Source organism: Oratosquilla oratoria, chromosome 9 (genome assembly GCF_046742065.1).
Source record: "Oratosquilla oratoria isolate Oo_2021 chromosome 9, ASM4674206v1, whole genome shotgun sequence".
Taxonomy (NCBI): Eukaryota; Metazoa; Arthropoda; class Malacostraca; order Stomatopoda; family Squillidae; genus Oratosquilla; species Oratosquilla oratoria.
In genome coordinates, this window is record NC_134785.1 from 42479799 (window position 1) to 42499798 (window position 20000).

A 20000-nucleotide genomic window follows, 5' to 3' on the forward strand; every position below is an offset into this window, starting at 1 on the left:
ATATATGTATACATATATATATATATATATATATATATATATATATGTATATATATACATATATGTACGGTATATGTTAAGGACTGTAGGACCGTGATGAGGTCACCTGTCGTTCAAAGGACAATAGATCCGCCGCGCCCTGGGAGGCCGGGGTCCTCAGGGTCTAATTATTGTCCTGTTGATTGCCTCGCCAAGAAAGACTCCCCATTCCATTTACATCACGTCGTCCCCAGCGCTTCTATCCGTCTGTTTACATCGTCTGCATGTCCCTGTTCACGGTCTTCATGGATTATGTGTGTGTGTGTGTGTGTGTGTTGGTTCTAGCTTTCATGTTCAGATTGTTTATTTGAGATTTTTTCTCCCCTTAATTTAGATTGCCTCCCTGTTTGTTATGCATAGATTTCAATTTCCCCTTCATGTCATTTGTTCTTATTTATTGACGTTGTGAACATGTGTTCACTTGTTTTCTGAAGTTATTTAGATGTTTTTCTGTATCATTTATATATATACACACACGCGCTCCCTTATTTGCGTAATCTTAATGTCATTATGTTTACATCATTTGAGCTTATATATATATATATATATATATATGTATATATATACATATATATATATACATATATATACATATATATATATATATATATATATATTGCAGTAATTCACTAAGCACACGTGAAACTAAGTTGCAGATAAAACCACTGGGAAATAAGACACTTGTCCGAACGTTCTCGTCTATTTAAGACATTATCAAGGAATACACAGTTACAGAGACATACGTGGATATACGTCTCAACCTGATTATGAAGGATCTTGTGTGTCCTTCCCATGTTTCTAGCTTGTCTTCTACTTTATATATCCACCTATGTCTTTGTAACTGTGTATTCCTTGATAATGTCTTAAATAGACGAAAACGTTCGGACTAAGCTTCTTATTTCCCAGTGTTTTTTTCTGCACATATATATATATATATATATATATATATATATATATATATATTATATATATATGTATATATATATGTATATTATATATATATGTATATATATACATATATATATATATATATTATATATATATATGTATATATATATATATATATATATATATATATATTACCAATATAGTTGTTCTGTGAGATTGGATGGACGACACCTACAACCTATTTTCACAATTATCAACAACACCTACAGGTTGTCAAAGAACCCACTCGAAAGAGGAAACAAGAGAGCTGGAATAAATAACAACAAAACTTCCTATTCCAACCCTGACCTGGGTTGACCACAACCTAAGGTCACAGAGTGACCTGAGTCAACGCCACCGGAGGTCGTCTCTCTCTCTCTCTCTCTCTCTCTCTCTCTCTCTCTCTCTCTCTCTCTCTTATATATCTATCTATCTCTCTTTTTTTTTTAAGTCTGCTGGAGGGTTGTTTTATCCCAGCTTGGCCTCTATCGCCTTATTATCTAGTATTATAAATTGTAATATGTATATAAATTATTTGTTGAAAGTTCTGTTATATTTTATATAATAGGTTATATAATTATGCTCTAGGTTATTCCAAGTATTCTTGCATCCGTATAGAAAACTATATTTCTCCACATCCTTTAAGAAATCCAGTCTTTTTTGATTTGTTGTATATGAATATATGTACACATGTCAAAACGTGTACACAAAATGTAGCTTTCCATTATGTACACAAAGCGTACACAGGTCACCGCAGCCAGGTTAAGCTGTCTGGATTTCTGTGGAGGGAGGAGGAGGAGGAGGAGGAGGAGGAGGATGGGGAGGTGGTAGATGGAGGGAGGTAGGGCGGGAGGGAGGACGAGGAAGAGGAAGAGGGGGAGGTGGTAAATGAAGGAGGGAGGGAGGAAGAGGAAGGGAAGAAGGGGAGGTGGTAGGTGGAGGAGGAAGGAGGAAGGAAAGAAAGAGGAAGAGGAAAAGGAAGAGAGGGAGGTGGTAAATGGAGGAGAAGAAGAGGAAGAAGGGAGGTTGTGAGATGGAGTAGAAGGTAGAGGGAGGTTAATAAGAGAATGGGGAGGCTATATGAATGGAGGGAAGGAGGGAGTGGAGGGGTAAATGGAGGGAAGGAGGGAGTGGAGGGGTAAATGGAGGGAAGGAGTGGAGGGAGGAGGTGGAGGTGTAAAGGAAGCGTGGAAAAGGACAGGGAGAAAGAAGAGAAGGAAAAGGGGATGAGGGTAGGGGAGGAAGATAGGGGGGAGGGTAGGGGAGGTGGGCAGGGGACGAGGGTAGGGGAGGAGATCAGGGGAGGAGGGTAGGGGAGGAGGGTAGGGGAGGAGGGTAGGGGAGGTGGGCTGGGGACGAGGTTAGGGGAGGAAGATAGGGGAGGAGGGCAGAGGGAGCTGGGAGTAAAACTACGAAGGTGAAGGGAGAGGGAGGGAGGGAGAGGTGGAGGAGGAGGAGAAGAAGAAGAAGAAGAAGAAGAAGAAGAAGAAGAAGAGAAGAAAGAGAAGAAGAAGAAGAAGAAGAAGAAGAAGAAGAAGAAGGGAGAGCAAGGAAGTAGTGGATGAGGATAACAAGAGGTCATGAGGTAAATCGATAAGAAAGCGGAGGGAGAGAAGTAATAAGCCAAGGAAGGAAGGAAGGGACGAAGGAAGGGACGGAAATAAGAAATAAATTACCAGGAAATTATAGGAATAATATATGAAGTGAGACAAGTGTGGAGGGAGGAGGAGGAGGAGGAAGAAGAAGAGTGCGGTCATTGATTTGCAGGCGCGAAGGTGCCGGGCCAGTCTCCCTCTTCCTCCTCCTTCTCCTCCTCCTCCTCCTCCTTCTCCTCCTCCTCCTCCTCCTCTTCCGCGTTAAAGAAGACAACCCACAAGAGAGGAGGACACCTGGAGTGGGAGATAGAAGGGGAGGGGACAGGGAGGAGATGGAAGCGATACGGGTAAGTGACAACGTTGTTCAAGAAGAGGAGGAGGAGGAGGAGGAGGAGGGAAAGTCGATAGAGACGAGTGACAATGTGGTCGAAGAGGAGGAGAAAAATGAGGAGGAAGAGGAGGAGGAGCAAGAGGAGGAGCAGGTGAGAAAAGACAAGTAAGAGAAGAAGGATAAGAAGATAGAGGAACGATAATAAAGGAGGAATAGGAGGAGGAGGAGGAGGAGGAGGAAAGGTGGTGGAGGAGGAGGAGGAGAAGGAAGGGTGGAGGAGGAGGAGGAGAAGGAAGGGTGGAGGAGGAGGAGGAGGAGGAGGAGGAAGGGTGGTGGTGGAAGAGGCGGAGGAGGAAAGGTGGAAGTGGAGGAAGAGTAAGAAGAAGAAGAGGAGGACTTAAGTTCCAGATGACCTCAAGGATGAGCTGATGGCCTTGATTCATGTGACGTTGTCTGAGGGGGACGGGGGATGGGGGTGGGGGAATGGGGGAGTTCCTGGAGGATGGGGATGGGAGAATGGGGGAGGTGCTGGAGGATGGGGGTGGGGGAATGGGGGGTATTGGAGAATGGAGAAGGGGAGTGGAAAGGGGGAAGGGTTGGATGGGGACATGGTGGGTCTGGAAGATGGGGGAGTGGGAGATGGGGAGGGGGAGAGGGAAGGGTGAGGAGTACATGGTGGTGGGCTGGAGAATAGGGGTGAGGAGAGGGTGGAGTGGGAGATGGGGGCGGGGGAAGGGTAGGAATGGGGAGGAGCTGGAGGATGGGGGATGAGATGGGCTAGTGGGGGTAGAGATGGAAAGGGGGAAAGCGGAAGAGATGGGTGAGGGAAGGAGGGTTTTAGGGGAAAGGGAGAGGAAGAGGTACGAGATTAGGGAGTGTGTGTGTGTGTGTGTGTGTGTGTGTCTGTCTGTTTGTCTGTGTGTGTGTCCGTGTTTGTGTGTATGTCTGTATGTATGTGTGTGTGTGAACGTTTATATGGGCGAATGTCTTTATACTCAAAAATAGATAAACAAATAAATAAATATATAAAGAAATAAGTAAATAGGTCAATAGATAACACAAAGACCAAAACAATATAAAGTTCGGAAACTAATTTTAGGTCTCACTTCTTTAAAAAAAAAAAAAAGCAAACGAAAACTCCGAAATTGTGGGCAATTCATTTTGACAAACTGTTTTAATTTTCGAACACAGATTTGTTCCACAAATTACTCAAATAATTGGACTCGATTTTCAAAATGGCAACTATTGTGGGGAGACAAAAAAGAAAAAAAAAAAACTCCTTTGCCTCATCACTCTCCTTCCTTGCCACCCCCCCCCCGTCTTTCTCTCTCTCTCTCTCTCTCTCTCTCTCTCTCTCTCTCTCTCTCTCTCTCTTTCTCTCTCTTTCTCTCCCCCCTTTGTTCGCAATTTTTCTTATTTCTTTTATATACTTGGACAAATACCACCCTTCCATTTTCTTTCTTTTTCCTTTTTTGTGTGTTTGTGAAGCTCATAGCCTGTGTCATATCTATTCGTTCGGTTTGTCAAATTCTCGAAATTTTATGTTCAGACGTCCACAATAAGAACGGCCCCACAATTATCAACGTTTTGGTCTTCGTTGTATACGAGAAGAGAACGAAAAAGGAAGTAAGGCAAACGAAGATATATGAAATGAGCGAAGACTAGAGAGAAAAGCAAAATTTAAAACGCAAAGGAATGTCCACGCCGCCTTCCGGTCTCTTTGCCCCCCCCCCACCCCCATCATGTCTCTCTCTCTCCGTGTAATTTATGGCGTTTAAACCTCAAACCTCCTCCTCCTCTTCCTCTTTTTCCTCCTCTTCTTCCCTCTCCTCTTCCTCCTGTTTTTGGTCCTCCTTTTCCTCCTCCTCCTCTTCCACCTCCACCTCCTCCCCTCCTCTCCTCCTCCTCCTCTTCCTCTTTTTCCTCCTCTTCTTCCCTCTTCTCGTCCTCCTCCTCCTCCTCCTCCTGTTTTTGCTCCTCCTTTTCCTCCTCCTCCTCCTCCACCTCCACCTCCTCCCCTTCTCCTCCTCCTCTTCCTCTTTCTCCCCCTCGTACTCCTTTGCTTTTTCCTTTTTCTTCGTTTTCTTTATTTTCTTCCACCTCTTCCTCTTTTTCCTCATTTTACTTCTTTTCCTCCCCTTCCTTCTTCTTTTCTTCCTCTTCCTCCTTTTTCCCTTCCTCCATCTCTTCCTCCTCCTCTTTTTCCACCTCCCTCTCTTATACTCCTTCCCTTGCTCTTTTTTTTATTTTTTTCTAGATATCCATGTATTCCCTCTCTCACACATACACACGTCCACACACATGTACACAAACAGATGTGCACACAGCTTGCTGGTTTAGTGGTTAGCAACTTGGGTTACCATGTTCCAGTACAGTTCGCGCTACGTTTATGCCATACAAACTGTTACTGTCCCTTTGAGCAAAGGGGATAGTTCTATTTTGTGTGTGTGTGCGTGTGTGTGTGTGTGTGTGCGTGTGTGCGTGTGTTTGTGTGTGTGTGTGTGTGTGTGTGTGTGTGTGTGTGTGTGTGTATGTGTGTATGTACACTAAGGTCGAAATATTAGTCAATGATCAAAATATATAAGCTCTCATCCGGGAGGGTCATAGCAGTTGATCACGGGTGGAGTACGTCATCCAAGAAAATGAATCTTAACATATGACCTCTGAGTTCTCATCACGAGTCGAGCATATGATGGCGCCTCAAGCCTATGACTTGAGAATGAAAAGAATTTCATCATGATATTAAACAATTTTGGTTTCAAGATATATATATATATATATATATATATATATATATATATATATATATATATATATATATATATGTATATATATGTATATATATACATGTATATATATATATATATCATTACACATATACATATATTCATGTTATATATATATATATATATATTATATATATATATATATATATATATATATATATATAAAAAATACGCTCACTAAGATGATTCAAACTTACATTCCTTTTAAGGACAGACGTCCCCCAAATCAGGCTCGCCCAAAGTGGCTCGACAAAGAAACTGAAAAAAGTATTGCTAAAAAGAGACAGGCTTATAAGAAATATAAGTGCTCGGGTGCATCTAATGACTATGAAAGTTATGTATCAATACAGAGAGATTTAAAAAAGACAATAAGAAAAAGAAAACGACAATACGAAATGAACATCGCTGAGAAATCCAAAGAGAATCCCAAAGAATTCTATAGTTACATTAGAGATAAAAAGGTTGTTAGGAATCACATTGGTCCACTATTATCTGCTGACGGTCAACTTGAATATTCAAATGAAGGAATGTGTAATCTCTTAAACAATTATTTTAGCTCGGTATTCGTAAACGAAACACCTCAAAGTGAATTCCAAACTGAAACCTGTGAAAAGTCTGGGGTAAACTTACTCACTACGGTAAATATAACAAAAGAAAAAATTAAAAGGTGTATAGACAAACTCAAAGTTAACAAAACACCAGGGCCTGACGGTTGGCATCCAAGAATCTTAAAGGAAATGAAAAATGAGATTGTTGTTCCATTAGAAATTATTTTCAAGAAATCCATCATATCCGGAGATGTCCCAAGAGAATGGAAGCTAGCTAACGTTACTCCCATATTCAAAAAAGGTGACAAAAAGAAACCAAATAACTATAGGCCTATAAGTTTGACTTCGATCGTAGGAAAAATAATGGAAACTATCATCAGAGATGATATCGAATATCATTTAGAAAGTAACCGTTTGATAAATGATAGCCAGCATGGTTTCAGACGGAAACGTTCTTGCGTGACTAACTTACTCGAATTCTACAACACAGTTATCTCGAATTATGACAAAAGAAACAATATAGATTTAATATATCTAGACTTTGCAAAAGCTTTTGATACCGTCCCACACGAAAGACTACTTACTAAATTAGCTTTGCATGGAATAAGTGGTAGCCTATTAGGTTGGACTAGTAATTGGTTGAAAGGTCGAAAACAGAGAGTTGTTTTAAATGGAAAAACTTCTGGATGGAAAAATGTTGCAAGTGGAGTTCCTCAGGGTTCCGTTCTTGGGCCACTTCTATTCATAGTATATATAAATGATATAGACAATGGACTAAAATCTACTGTTTCCAAATTTGCTGATGATACAAAACTGTGCGGAGTGGCAAATGATCACTCAAACCAATTAGATATTCAAGAAGATTTAGATCAATTACAGCAATGGTCTGAAAAGTGGCTAATGAAATTTAACACAAGTAAATGCAAGGTAATGCACATAGGTAAAAATAACAGTAAGTACGATTACAAGTTATTTGGAAATTCGTTAACAAAAGTGGATAGTGAAAAAGATCTCGGCGTAATTATCAGTAACGACCTCAAATCATCCAAGCAGTGTATTTCAGCCTCTGAGAAAGCAAATAAGATTCTGGGATTGATTGCGCGATCTTTTGATTTCAAAAGTCCATCACTCATTAACAAGCTATATAAATCGTTAGTTCGTCCACATTTGGAATATGCTGTTTCCGTATGGTCACCGAATCTCATTAAAGACATTGACAGACTGGAAAAGGTACAACGGCGAGCACTGATTCCAAATATCAAAAATAAATCATACGAAAATCGACTTAGCACATAAATCTGTTTTCCTAAAAAAAGCGTAGACTCAGAGGTGACTTTATACAGGTCTTTAAGTTTTTTAAAGGGAATTGACAACATCAAAAGTGACCAAATTTTCACATTGAATGAGAATCAGACAAGAAACAATGGTCTCAAACTGTCCGGAAATAGATTCAATTTGGATGGTAGAAACAACTTTGCCAACCGTGTAGTTAATGAATGGAATAAACTTCCTGCACAGGTAGTGCAATGTAGTTCAGTTCGAAGCTTTAAGAATCATTTAGATAAATACCTAAGTAAGATGCTGTAATTATAATAATTTATGTTATATTATTTGTTTTTGTTTTGTTATAATTTGTCTGTCTGATTTTCATTTATTATTAGTTATATGTCAATTTATTATCATTTACTATTACCTGTTTGTTTGTTATTCAACTATACCAATGCATTTATTTATGTATTTTAATTGTTATTTACATTGTTATAGTTTTAATTTATTATTAATATGATTTTTTTTTTTTTTTTTTTTTTTTTTTTTTTTTTTTTTTTTTTTTTTTTTTTTTTTTTTTTTTTTTTTTTTTTTTTTTTTTTTTTTTTTTTTTTTTTTTTTTTTTTTGCATCCGACCTAGATATGGATCAAAAGGTCTCCTGTCGGCATGCTTTGCCTTTGTAATCCTTTGAGAATGTGGAGGAAGGGAGAACAAGCAAAGATTGGCTGGAACTCCTTTATTGCTTATACGTTTCGACCGATCGATCTTCTTCAGTAAACTTCAGCTTATATACATATATATATATATACATATTATATGTATATTATATATATATATATGTATATATATATACATATATATAGATATAGGTATATATACATATATATATACATATACATACATACATATGTATGTATATATATAATATATATACATATGTATATATATATATATATATGTATACATGTATATATATATATATATATCTATATACATATATATATATATACATGTATATATATATGTAAATATATATATATAATATATATGTATGTATATATGTATATATATATGTGTGTGCATATGTATATGTATATATATATATATATTATATATACATACATTTATACACACACACACACACACACACACACGCGCACACACACACACACACACACACACACACACACACACACACACACACACACACATATATATATATATATATATATATATACATATATATATATATCCATAAATATATACATATATATGTTCACTTGTTACGTCTGAGCTGGGTTCGAGTCCTTGGCTTCACTACGTATCAATTTCCGTAAATGTTTCCGTCGAACTCCTTGCCATTCTTGATTTTAATGACATGGAATTAAAGTGAAAAATTAATATGGTTGAAAAAGATTAATATCTGTGTACAGTGTGTGTATAATATATATATATATATATATATATATATATATATATATATATATATGCATTTATTTATATACATTATATATGTGAGAATATGTCCCAACTCGAAGTACGTGGAGGAGCTGGGGCATATTCTCACAAAAGCGGGTGTGAGCTTTGCTTTCTCCACGGGTACGAAATTAGCAGAGGTTGTCAAGAATAAAAATAAAGTCAGAAAAAGGTATGGAGAAAGGCGCGATCTACAATATACCATGTGGTGGTTGTCCGTTAGGATATTATGGAGAGACGGAAAGATCTGTGGAGCTGCGGACATATGAACACAAAAATAACGTCAGAGCTCACAGAAACTCCAACTCGCTAGTAGTTCATTTAGACCAATGTGGTCATCTTCCAGATTGGAACAAGATAGAGGTGCTCCACAAAGGTCTAGAGAAAAAAAGAAAAGAAAAATAGTGGAGGCAGCCTACATTACTTCCCACCCCTGCATCAACCATAGGGAAGGGTTTATAAAATTAGCAGGAGCAACAGGCACTCTAATTATCAAGGAGGTAAAAAGGACGATTGAGAACGGAGGGAGAAGCGGCATGGTCGGAGCCACATTAGAAGGGTTGAGAACGGATGAGAGTATGGAGGGAGAGGAATACGGCAAGGATGAATTATATAAGCTGTTCATTTTCTGAGACTGTATGTACTTTGAAAATGTCCTGGTAAGGACGAAACGTCAGTGAATAAAACTTCAACTGTTCTCTGTGTTTAGCTCACCGTCCTTCCACTCATTTGTCTTTCATAATTCAATACATACATACATATATATATATATATATATATATTCATTATATATATATATGTATATATATATATATACATACGTTGAGGCATTGTGACAGGTTAGTAAAGGTGGGTGAGGAAGACATAAATCAGAATCCAAGTTTATTTCGCACAAATAGGCTTCTTCAGAAAAATAATGTGTAAAGGAAAAAAACAAGGCAAACATATATATACGGGGCACTGTGAGGAGCTTCGGAGAGCTCACCCAGGGTCGTCTCTGTATATTGGGGATTTTGTCCTATTGGTCGTTACTGAGGGGTTTTTGTTTCTACTCCGGTAGCGTATTGTCCCAGTTGCTGTTTCTATAGTTGCGGTGGTTTTTATCCACCCGTTCTTTGATTGATTTGTATTTCCGTTGGTAGCAATATACAGTGCTTCAAGTACTTTCCTTTTCTGTCTGGTTAAGCTTTCTTCTAGTGTTTCTGCTGCCTCCCATTTCGGTAAATGTCTCTTTTCTTTAATGTGATTAATTAATGCACTAGTGTCGCGATGGTATCTGACATCTGCTCTGTGTTCGCTGAGCCTTTTCTCTAACCCTCTGTGTGTTTCTCCAAAGTAAGAATGTTCACAACCACTACATGGAATTTTATACACAATACTTCCGTTGTCATATTGATCTTTCTTTTTGTTTTTCATCAAGTCACCTATCTTCTTACCTGCGTCATTCACGGTGGTTAAGCCAGAGGATCTTTATGCTAGTCCTAACTTGTCTGAATTTGGCAAGAGTGACTACTAGGTAACGATTGTTCAATTTGTTTTTTTCTTTTCCATTTCTTTCTCTGATCGTTTTAGCTTTAGTTAGTAAAGACGTTAATAAACCTTTTGGGTAACCAATTTTTGTGAACGCGTCAGTCACATTATTGAATTCTGGGCTACATATTCTTAGAGCTTGTAGAAAGAATTCTATTACTACACCCGTTTTTGTTTTTCTGTCATGCGCACTTAGGAAGTGAATGAAATCATCCTCATTTGTAGGTTTCCTGTATACTTTGAATTTCACATTCTTATCAGTTCTCATGATGACCGTATCGAGAAATGGTAAAGAGCCGCCTATTTCTTTTTCTCTGGTGAACTGTATTTTGTTATGGACTTCATTCAGCTTTTGTAGTAGAAGGTCCGTATTTGATTCTTTGTGTGTAACGATTAGACAGTCGTCGACGTAACGATACCACATTGAATCACTATCGATTATCTTACTGTTATGATTCTTTTCTAGAGTCTCCATAAACAACGAAGCCGCCACAGCACTCAATGGTCAACCCATAGGAAAACCTTCATTTTGTCGAAACTATTGTTCATTGAAACTAAATGAAGATGGCTTCCTGTTCTTTTATGCGAAGTTGTCGGTCTAATATTCCCCAGAGGTATTCAATAGGGTTCATATCCGGAGACTGACTTGGCCATGGAAGTTTCCTGAGCTCATTTTGGCTCAACCAGTTTTGTGCTGCTTGAGCAGTGTGACAAGGAGCTCCATCTTCCATAAATATGAAGACATTTTTACTCATTCTACTACTGGAGAATATTGGAATGAGTCCTTCCTTTAATATAGAAACATATTTGCCTGAATTGATATTTCCTTGACACTCCACAATCTCTGATCAACCATTACTCCAAATTGTACCCCACACCATTATTGAAATGCCCCATGCTTCACTGTTGCTTGCAGTCTTTTTGGGGTAAAACTCTTTACTACAGTCTTCAGACACACATTCTTCCACTATCAGAAACCATTGCGAATCGTGACTCATCAGAGAAAATAACGGTGCTCCAAAAGGCCACAGTTCTCTCCACCATCTCAACAGCCCAATCATTTCTGCGCTTGATATTAGCTGGACAGAGGAGTGGTTTCCTTCTTGCAGATCTGCCATAGTAACCCAGCTTGTGGAGATACCTGACAGCTGTTCTGAGACTGACATCAGCTTGTGCTGCTATGTCAGAGGCCTTGCAACGTGGATCCTCTTCGACATTTCTTTTGACAAGACGCAAGATTATTTTGAATGAGGTTTTGTGCCCTTCTTGCCCTCTCTGGTGAATTGTATGATGCCTCTATTAACAGTAGAAAGGGGTATTGACAAATTTTCAGATATTTTGGGTTGACTAAGTCCACTTTCATGTTGACCCACAATTCGACCTCGCTGAGATTCAGATAGGTATACTGCCCCTTTGGTTTGTGGCATGTTTGATTAATCTTGTATGTAATCTGAAACATAAATCTAGGTAAATACAATATATTAGGTTAATTTGAAATATATTAATTATTAAATAAGAACAGAAATACATTTTTCTTGGTATCTATTCAATTCTGTCATGTCTGTATATATATACTGTATATATATATATATATATATATAAATTATATATGTATATGTATATATATATACATATATACATATATATACATTTATATATAATATATATATACATATATATATATACACATATGTATATATATATATATATATATATATATACATACATATATATTTATACACACACACACACACACACACACACACACACACACACACACACACACAGGTGACAGTGGTGGTGGACGGACGTGGCAGGTCTGTGACCTCCTGTCTGAGGTGCAACAGGGCGCTCTGTAGCTGCCTGGGTCAGCTTGTTGACCCTTTTCTTGCTATTTATTTTTCTCCTAGTTTATGCGCGGTAACAATGTGCTGACCAGTATTACCATATAAATCCCCTCGTCAGAGATACCGACCCAGTGATCTTTACGCGTTAAAACGAGGGTGTGGTTATCCTCCGAATTCAGTGATTCAGCGCCTGAAAATCATGGAACTCCTCCGAAGTCGTGGCCGACAAGGTGGTAGAAAAATTACACGAACAGTGCCTGTAATTACAACCATAAAAAGTGCAAAAAAAAACAAAAAAAACACAGAAAAAAGGTTGAGCCGAGATCTCACATTTTCAGTGAAGTGCCACGCGTTTGGTACAGCCTACCCTCCCTCCTGCTGTCTAACGTTACCTCCTTAACCAACAAAATGGAGGAAGTGATCAAAACAGTACGTTCTACAGGATGTGACATGATGGCAATTACTGAAGCGTGGCAAATTGTGCCTGAAATGTGTAATATTGAAAACTTTGTACTATTTCACCACCTCAGAGTGAATCGTGTTGGTGGTGGTGTAGCGTTGTTCTGTCGTGCGGACCTCAACCCCTCACACCTCAGGGTTGATATTCCCGAGGGAGTTGAGGTTCTGTGGGTGAGGATTAACCCCCGCCTTCACCCCCGCCACACCGCGTCCATTATTATGTGTGTGGTCTATCATCCTCCACGTGCACACACCGCCGCTCTCCTTTCCGATCACATTATTGAGACCGCTGACTCCCTACGATTGAAATACCCCGCTGCAAAGCTGGTCATTTGTGGGGACTTTAATCGGGTAGACACAAGTGAGATTCTTTATCAATTAAGTCTTACTCAGGTGGTGAACTTCCCCACCCACAAGCAAACTACTCTCGACCTTATCATGACCGACATGGCTCAGCAGTACTCCCCTCCCAGACCTCTCCCCCCCATCGGCAGGAGTACCAACATCACCATCCAGTGGTCGCCAGCACCCAGCAATGCCATCCGTAGAACTAAGGTCACTCGACACCACCGCCCCATGCCTGACTCTGCCATGAGGGAGTTTGGGAGGTGGATAGTGGAGTATCCCTGGACGGAGGTTCTGGAAGCCGAGGACGTGGAAACCAAGTGGAGAAACTACTCAACAACCACTACTGAAGCTTTCCACTTTTTTTCCCCGGTCAAGGACTTCTCCGTGAACCGATCAGACGCCCCATGGATGACGCCCCGTATTAAGCGTCTCATTAAACAACGCAACAGGGCATATTACACTGATCGACCCCTCTTCAGGTCCCTCAGAATTAAAGTCATCAAGGAGATAAGTATTGCAAAGTCTTCATACTACCCTAATAAAGTAGAACACCTCAAACAACAAAATAACAGTCAGTGGTTTAGTAAGATCAAAGCTCTCTGCGGGCTGCAAAATAATCAAGCCTCTCACCTGCCCTGCGCCTCACACTTACCACCTGACTTAGCTGCTCAAGAGATTAATACTCACTTTGCCTCTATCTGCCAGACCTTAACCCCCCTTAACTTTTCCGGCCTACCTGCCTACCTCCCCTCTCCCTCACCCCCTGCCCCTGTCCAGAAAGCTGACGTTGCCACTAAACTAAGTAAATTAAAGTATAACAGATCTACAACACCTTCTGATCTACCTATCAAAATCTACAAAGAATTTGCCCCAGAACTTGCCCTCCCACTTTCCTCCATAATTAATGCTTCACTGAGTCAAAACTCCTGCCCCAGTGACTGGAAAATTTCATATATCACTCCCATCCCCAAATGTCCGAACCCACAGTCACTAAGCGACCTTAGACCTATTGCCATCACCCCAATCCCAAGCCTTATCTGAGAGGGTTTTGTTTTTGACTCAGTATACAACAAAATTAAAGATCAAATCGATATACAACAGTATGGCAACATGAAATCCTCCTCCACAACTCACTATCTTGTTAATCTTCTGGACTTCTTGCACAGCCACTTAGACAAGCGCAATACTTCTCTAGCCTTGACCTTTATTGACTTCAAGAAAGCGTTTGACCTTGTTGACCATAACATTATCATCTCCAAAGCCACACAACTGGGGATCCAACCACACTTGGTAGCATGGCTAGCCGACTTCCTGACCGGACGTCAACAGGCAGTGAGGTATCAGGGAACGACATCCTCCCTCCTCCCCCTGACCTGTGGGGTCCCTCAAGGGACCAAGATGGGACCACTGTGCTTCCTCATCCTCATAAATGACGCATTAATGGACACCCAACATAGATGGAAATACGTCGATGACTGCACAGTTGGCATTCCCATCAACACCAGGCAGCCTAACTTTTCTTCACTACAAAACATCCTAGACAACCTCAAAACGTGGACTGAGAGCAGCAATGTGACAGTTAACCACAGCAAGACCGTGGTCATGCATGTTTGTACATCCAAACAGGCGGTGGCACCACCTCAACTGTCATTAGGAACCCATTCCCTTCAGGTGGTCCAGTCCGCCAAGCTACTAGGCATCACAATAGACGACCACCTTAACTGGAACCAGCACATCAACAACATCATCAGGACAGCCTCTTACAAACTCTTCATGCTGCGCAGATTGAAGTCCCTTGGTACCCCATCACCAGATCTAAAGGGAGTCTAAACCACCTTCGTACTCCCCACCCTCATGTACGCCTCCCCAGCCTGGTCATCATCACTCAACATCACACAGAGGAGCAAATTAGAGAAAGTACAAAGAAGAGCGTGCAGAATAATCTTGGGTAGTCACTATGAGGGATACGAACACGCCCTCACCACCCTCAGCTTGCCAAGATTGTCCGACAAACACAGTGAGGCACTGAATAAGTTTGGACAGGACCTAATGCTACACCCACGTCACCGTCACTTCCTCCCACCTAACACCACAACCACCCGCCATGCAACTCGGCATTCAAACAAAATCAAGCCCATCAGAGCGCCAAGGACTGACCGATACAAGAACAGTGCCATTCCATCCATTGTCCGCACAATAAACCCATTATAAATTTTAGACTAAGCATATCACTCTAATAATTACTATATTACTCATAAAAGTGCTCAATTGTATTATTGTCAGTGTATCACTGCTATCTCAATAAACCTATTATTATATATATATATATATATATATATATATATATATATATATATATATACATATATACATATGCAAAGTAGACCACTTGGAAAAAGAAACTAACGAAGCAGAGCGCTTTCGTATATTACATCTTCAGTGCAACAAGTGCTTCGTTAGTTTCTTTTTCCAAGTGGTCTACTTTGCATAAGTGAACACACGTACTCGTGTTCTTATTAGCATATATACATATATATATATATATATATATATATATATATATACATACATATACCAAAGGCTTTTTCCCCCTTACACGGGGGGGGGTAGCCAAAAAAGAAAAAGGCATAGAAAACACTCCCACCCATTCCATTTCATATATTCCACTCAGCTCCACCCTCCTCCCTCCCTCTTATCTCGGCACCTCCTGGATGACGGGTCATCCCTCCATCCTGTCCACTGTCCTGGGTCAGAAGCAGTGTCGCAGGACACAGCACATCCACAGCAAGGCTGCTTCATAAATTCGGCGAGCCCCCTCCCCGTCCCCCCATATATATGTATATATATGTATATATATATATATATATATATATATATATATAATATAAATTATTATATTTATATATATATGTATATATATTTATATACATATATATATATGTATATATATATGCATATGTATAAAAATGTATATATATTTATATATATGTATATATATATATACATACATATATATATATATATATATATATATATGTATATATATACATATGTATATATATATATATACATACCAACATATATATATATATATATTTATTTATATATATATATATTTGTATATATATATGTATATATATATAATAGATAACTTAATTTTTTTTGCTTTTTCATATTGGTAAACAGAGAGACAACTTCAAAACTCATACTTCATATCATTAACGGTAAAATTAGAATTCAATTTTTGTTTTCCATAGGTATCCCTATCATTGTTTCATATATAATATCCTCCATTTGATATGCATGTACGAGATCTTGATTTAATGACTGGAAACGAGACGACAAATTGCGTCACAAAAACACGTAACGGCATCATCGTTACATCCGTAACACTGTTAAGACTGAGCAACAAAACAGGGCGAATACATTCGTCCTCCCTTAGGCTATTCTTACAGACTTCAAAAAATATACAAAGAAGGCATTTCCCTTTCCCCCTCTCCCCTTACACCTTCCCCCCGTTACCCCTTCCCCCTTGCCCCCTCTCCCCTCTTCCCTTCCCCCTTCCCTCGTTACCCCTTCCCCCTTACCCCCTTCCTCTCTTCCCTTCCCCCACGCCCCATTCCCTCTCCCCATCCCCCTTCCCCCTTGCCCCCTCCCTCTCTCCCCTTTCCCCTCTTCCCTTCCCCCTTCCCCTTTCCCCTTCTCCCTTCCCCCTTGCGGCCTTCTTCCCTTTCTCCGTTACCCCTTCCCCTTTGCCCCTTCCTCCTTTCCCCTTCCACCCTCCACCCTTCCCCTCTCCCCTTCCCCCTTTGCCCCTTGCCCCCTCCCCCTCTCCCCTTCCCCTATCTCCCTTGCCCCTCCCCCTCTCCCCTTCCCCTTCCCCCTCTCCCCTTCCCCTTCCCCCGTTACCCTTTTCCCATTATTCTTCCTCCTTGCTTTCCCTCCCCCTTTTTCTTTCCCCCTCCCCCTCCTCTTTCCCCCTCCCCCCTCACCCACTTCCTCCTTCCCCTTCACCCCCTTTTCCTGCTTCCCCCTCCTGACCCTCCCTCCCTCCCTCCCCCTCCCCCCGTCAGTGCCATCGCATCAGAGAGAGGGTGCTCCTGGGCAAGCACAATCCCAAGATGATAACTCTCACAATGGCTCTTCTCCTTTGAGGGCATTTCATTTATAACCCGTCCGTCCATAAAGCATTTCGATTTTTTTTTTTTTTTTTTTTTTTTTTTTTGGTGGTGGTGGGGGGAGTTTAAGATGAAAATTAGAAATATATCTTATGTGTGTGTGTGTGTGTGTGTGTGTGTGTGTATGTATGAATGTGCGTGCGTGTATGTGTGTTTATGTGTGTGTATTCACCTCGGATCTGCTGCAGTCTCTGTCGAGACAGCCAGACACCACCCTACGGCAGTGAGCTCAGAGCTCCTTATTAGCCGATCTCTGGGTAGGTCTGAGACCACTCACACACCACACACCGGGACAGCAAGGTCACAACTCCTTGACTAACGTCCCGTACCTACTCGCTGCTAGGTGAACAGGGGCTACACGTGAAAGGAGACAAACCCAACTTATCTCCGCCCGACCGGGGAATCGAACCCCGGTTCTCTGGCTTGTGAGGCCAGTGCTTTACCAATCCGCCACCGAGCCGTGTGTTATACATATATGTGTGTGTGTATGTGTGTATGTGTGTGTGTGCGTATGTATGTGCGTGCGTGTATGTGTGTATGTATGAATACTAATGTATAAGCAGACATAACACCCCTTATATACGTGCATGAGCCCACTTTTTTAAATATATGAATGTATGTAGGTATGTATGTACCGTATATATGTATGTACGTACGGGATTATAGTACTTGTTTTTGAATCCGGTACATTTTACTCATACCATCATGGTTTCTGGACTCAAATATTCTCGTGTATGTATGTATGTATGTATGTATGTATGTATGTATATATGTATGCATTTATATATATATATATATATATATATATATGTATTTGTGCTCATGTATATGTATGTAAATATATACGTATATATGTATGTTCGTATATACATATGTATATGTGTATGTGTATGTACATATGTATGTATGTATTTATGTATATATACATGTATGTATATATGTATGTACGTATATACATATGTATGTATGTGCGTATGTATGTATGCATGTATGTATGTATGTATGTATGTATGTATGTATGTATGTATTTACACTTGATTTGTATAACCTGGTCTTGGAAGTGTGTGTGACGCGTCACTTGCAACTGTGTGTGTGTGTGTGGCGCCGCGTAACGTTCCTGGTCATTCGTTTGTAACGTAACATAACGGATTGTGGGGGCGGGTCGCCGTCGGCCACGCCCTCTTCAGACGAGGGGTCTGACCCCGAGAGTGAAATAAATCCACAGGAATTTGCCTCAGCAAGCAAGGACCTCATACAGGAGCCATTCCTAGTCCAGTGCCGGGCCAACCTAACCTTTCCTTCTTTTTTGTGTCATGTGACTACGCCAAGGCCGGACAGAGTTTATGATTTTTTTTTCTTTTGATAAATAAATAAACGAATGGCAAGCGCACACACAAGTGATTCGTTCTAATTTAGGATGGAAAATGGTGTGACTTTACGCTAAATTAATTAAATTTGTGAATATTGATTTCTTAGTGGAGATCACACACCCATTCCGGTTGACCTAATGCCAGCCTATGGGGCTGCACCATTGCTATAGCTGAAATAAGGAAGATAATCTACCCGCGTTTATATAATTTTTTTTTTTTTTACTCATTGATGCTCTTTTTTTATTTGTAGTTCTCAGAAAGTATTAAATTGCATTTTTTTTTATATGAAAGAGAAATTAAAAAATAATGAAAAAATAATATTTGGTGGAAGCCCGAGAAATGTAAAAATGAAAATTACCTTAAGTAATATTTCATTTCCTGTATCAAATGTTAAACAAAATCATCAGAAAACAAATATCAATAGCAACATCTGATTAAAAAGAAAATGAAAACATCTTCCATTGAACGCAGTGGTTTTGATAACGATAAATGATATCCTTATCCCAGTCTTGCATATCAAATATTTATTTCAGATTGTATGTATGATAGAAAATCACGCAATATGATCTACAATTTTCTGGGGATAAAGCAATGAATATATTGGTTAATTATCGGAATAGGCAGGTAATCTTCGTCGTGTTGAGATCATACGGAAGTTGTATTTGAAGGAATGTTTGCTCTAATCACAAGATAAAGTTGATTACGGAAAATGACAAAACATGTGCAGTTCAGTGACGCGACATGACGTCATTACAATGACAAATTCATTATAAAAGAAAATTGGTATCAGTAAATTTTTACATTTAAGTTTCACATATCAATAAAATTTCAAAAACAATGTTCACAATGAAAATAAATGAATGATTTTGTACATTTAAGTTTCGTATATTTCTTATTATCAATAACCTTTGAAGAATAATATTCACAATAAATGAAATGACTACAGAACATTTTCTGAATTCAAATGAATTATATTTTACAATTAAGTTTCGCATATTTCTTATTATCAGTAACTTTTGATGAATTAAGATTCAAATAAATAAAATGAACTAATTGATATTTTTCTTTCAGATACTGATGGACCGTGCATGTCTCGAAACTTGACGACTGAATGACATCACCATTAGGTAGGCTGTGACGTCAACGAACCAAGAGTGCATAGTGACGTCATCAGAACCGTGACGTCACTGCTCGAGACTGTGACGTCACTCGTTGGTTTAACCCCGTTTGTCACGGTACTGACGTCATTCTTCCTTCTCGTGACGTCATAAAAATAAGCTACTAATGACAGGTGTAGAA

General features: G+C 39.5%; 1 protein-coding gene across 6 annotated transcripts in view; it reads left to right on the forward strand.

The window, feature by feature from the left end:
- LOC143028346 (uncharacterized) overlaps positions 1–20000 on the forward strand; it is a 411624-nt gene that overhangs the window by 360396 nt on the left and 31228 nt on the right. For 2 of the 6 annotated variants that reach the window (XM_076190287.1, XM_076190289.1), the window contains one exon: positions 19773–20000. This exon is cut by the window's right edge and continues 1 nt beyond it. The exons of 2 other annotated variants lie outside the window; for them this stretch is intronic. The gene's annotated coding sequence lies outside the window, so the exon portion shown is untranslated. The remainder of the gene's footprint in view (positions 1–19772) is intronic. 2 more of the 6 variants (XM_076190288.1, XM_076190291.1) reach the window with 1 other exon arrangement.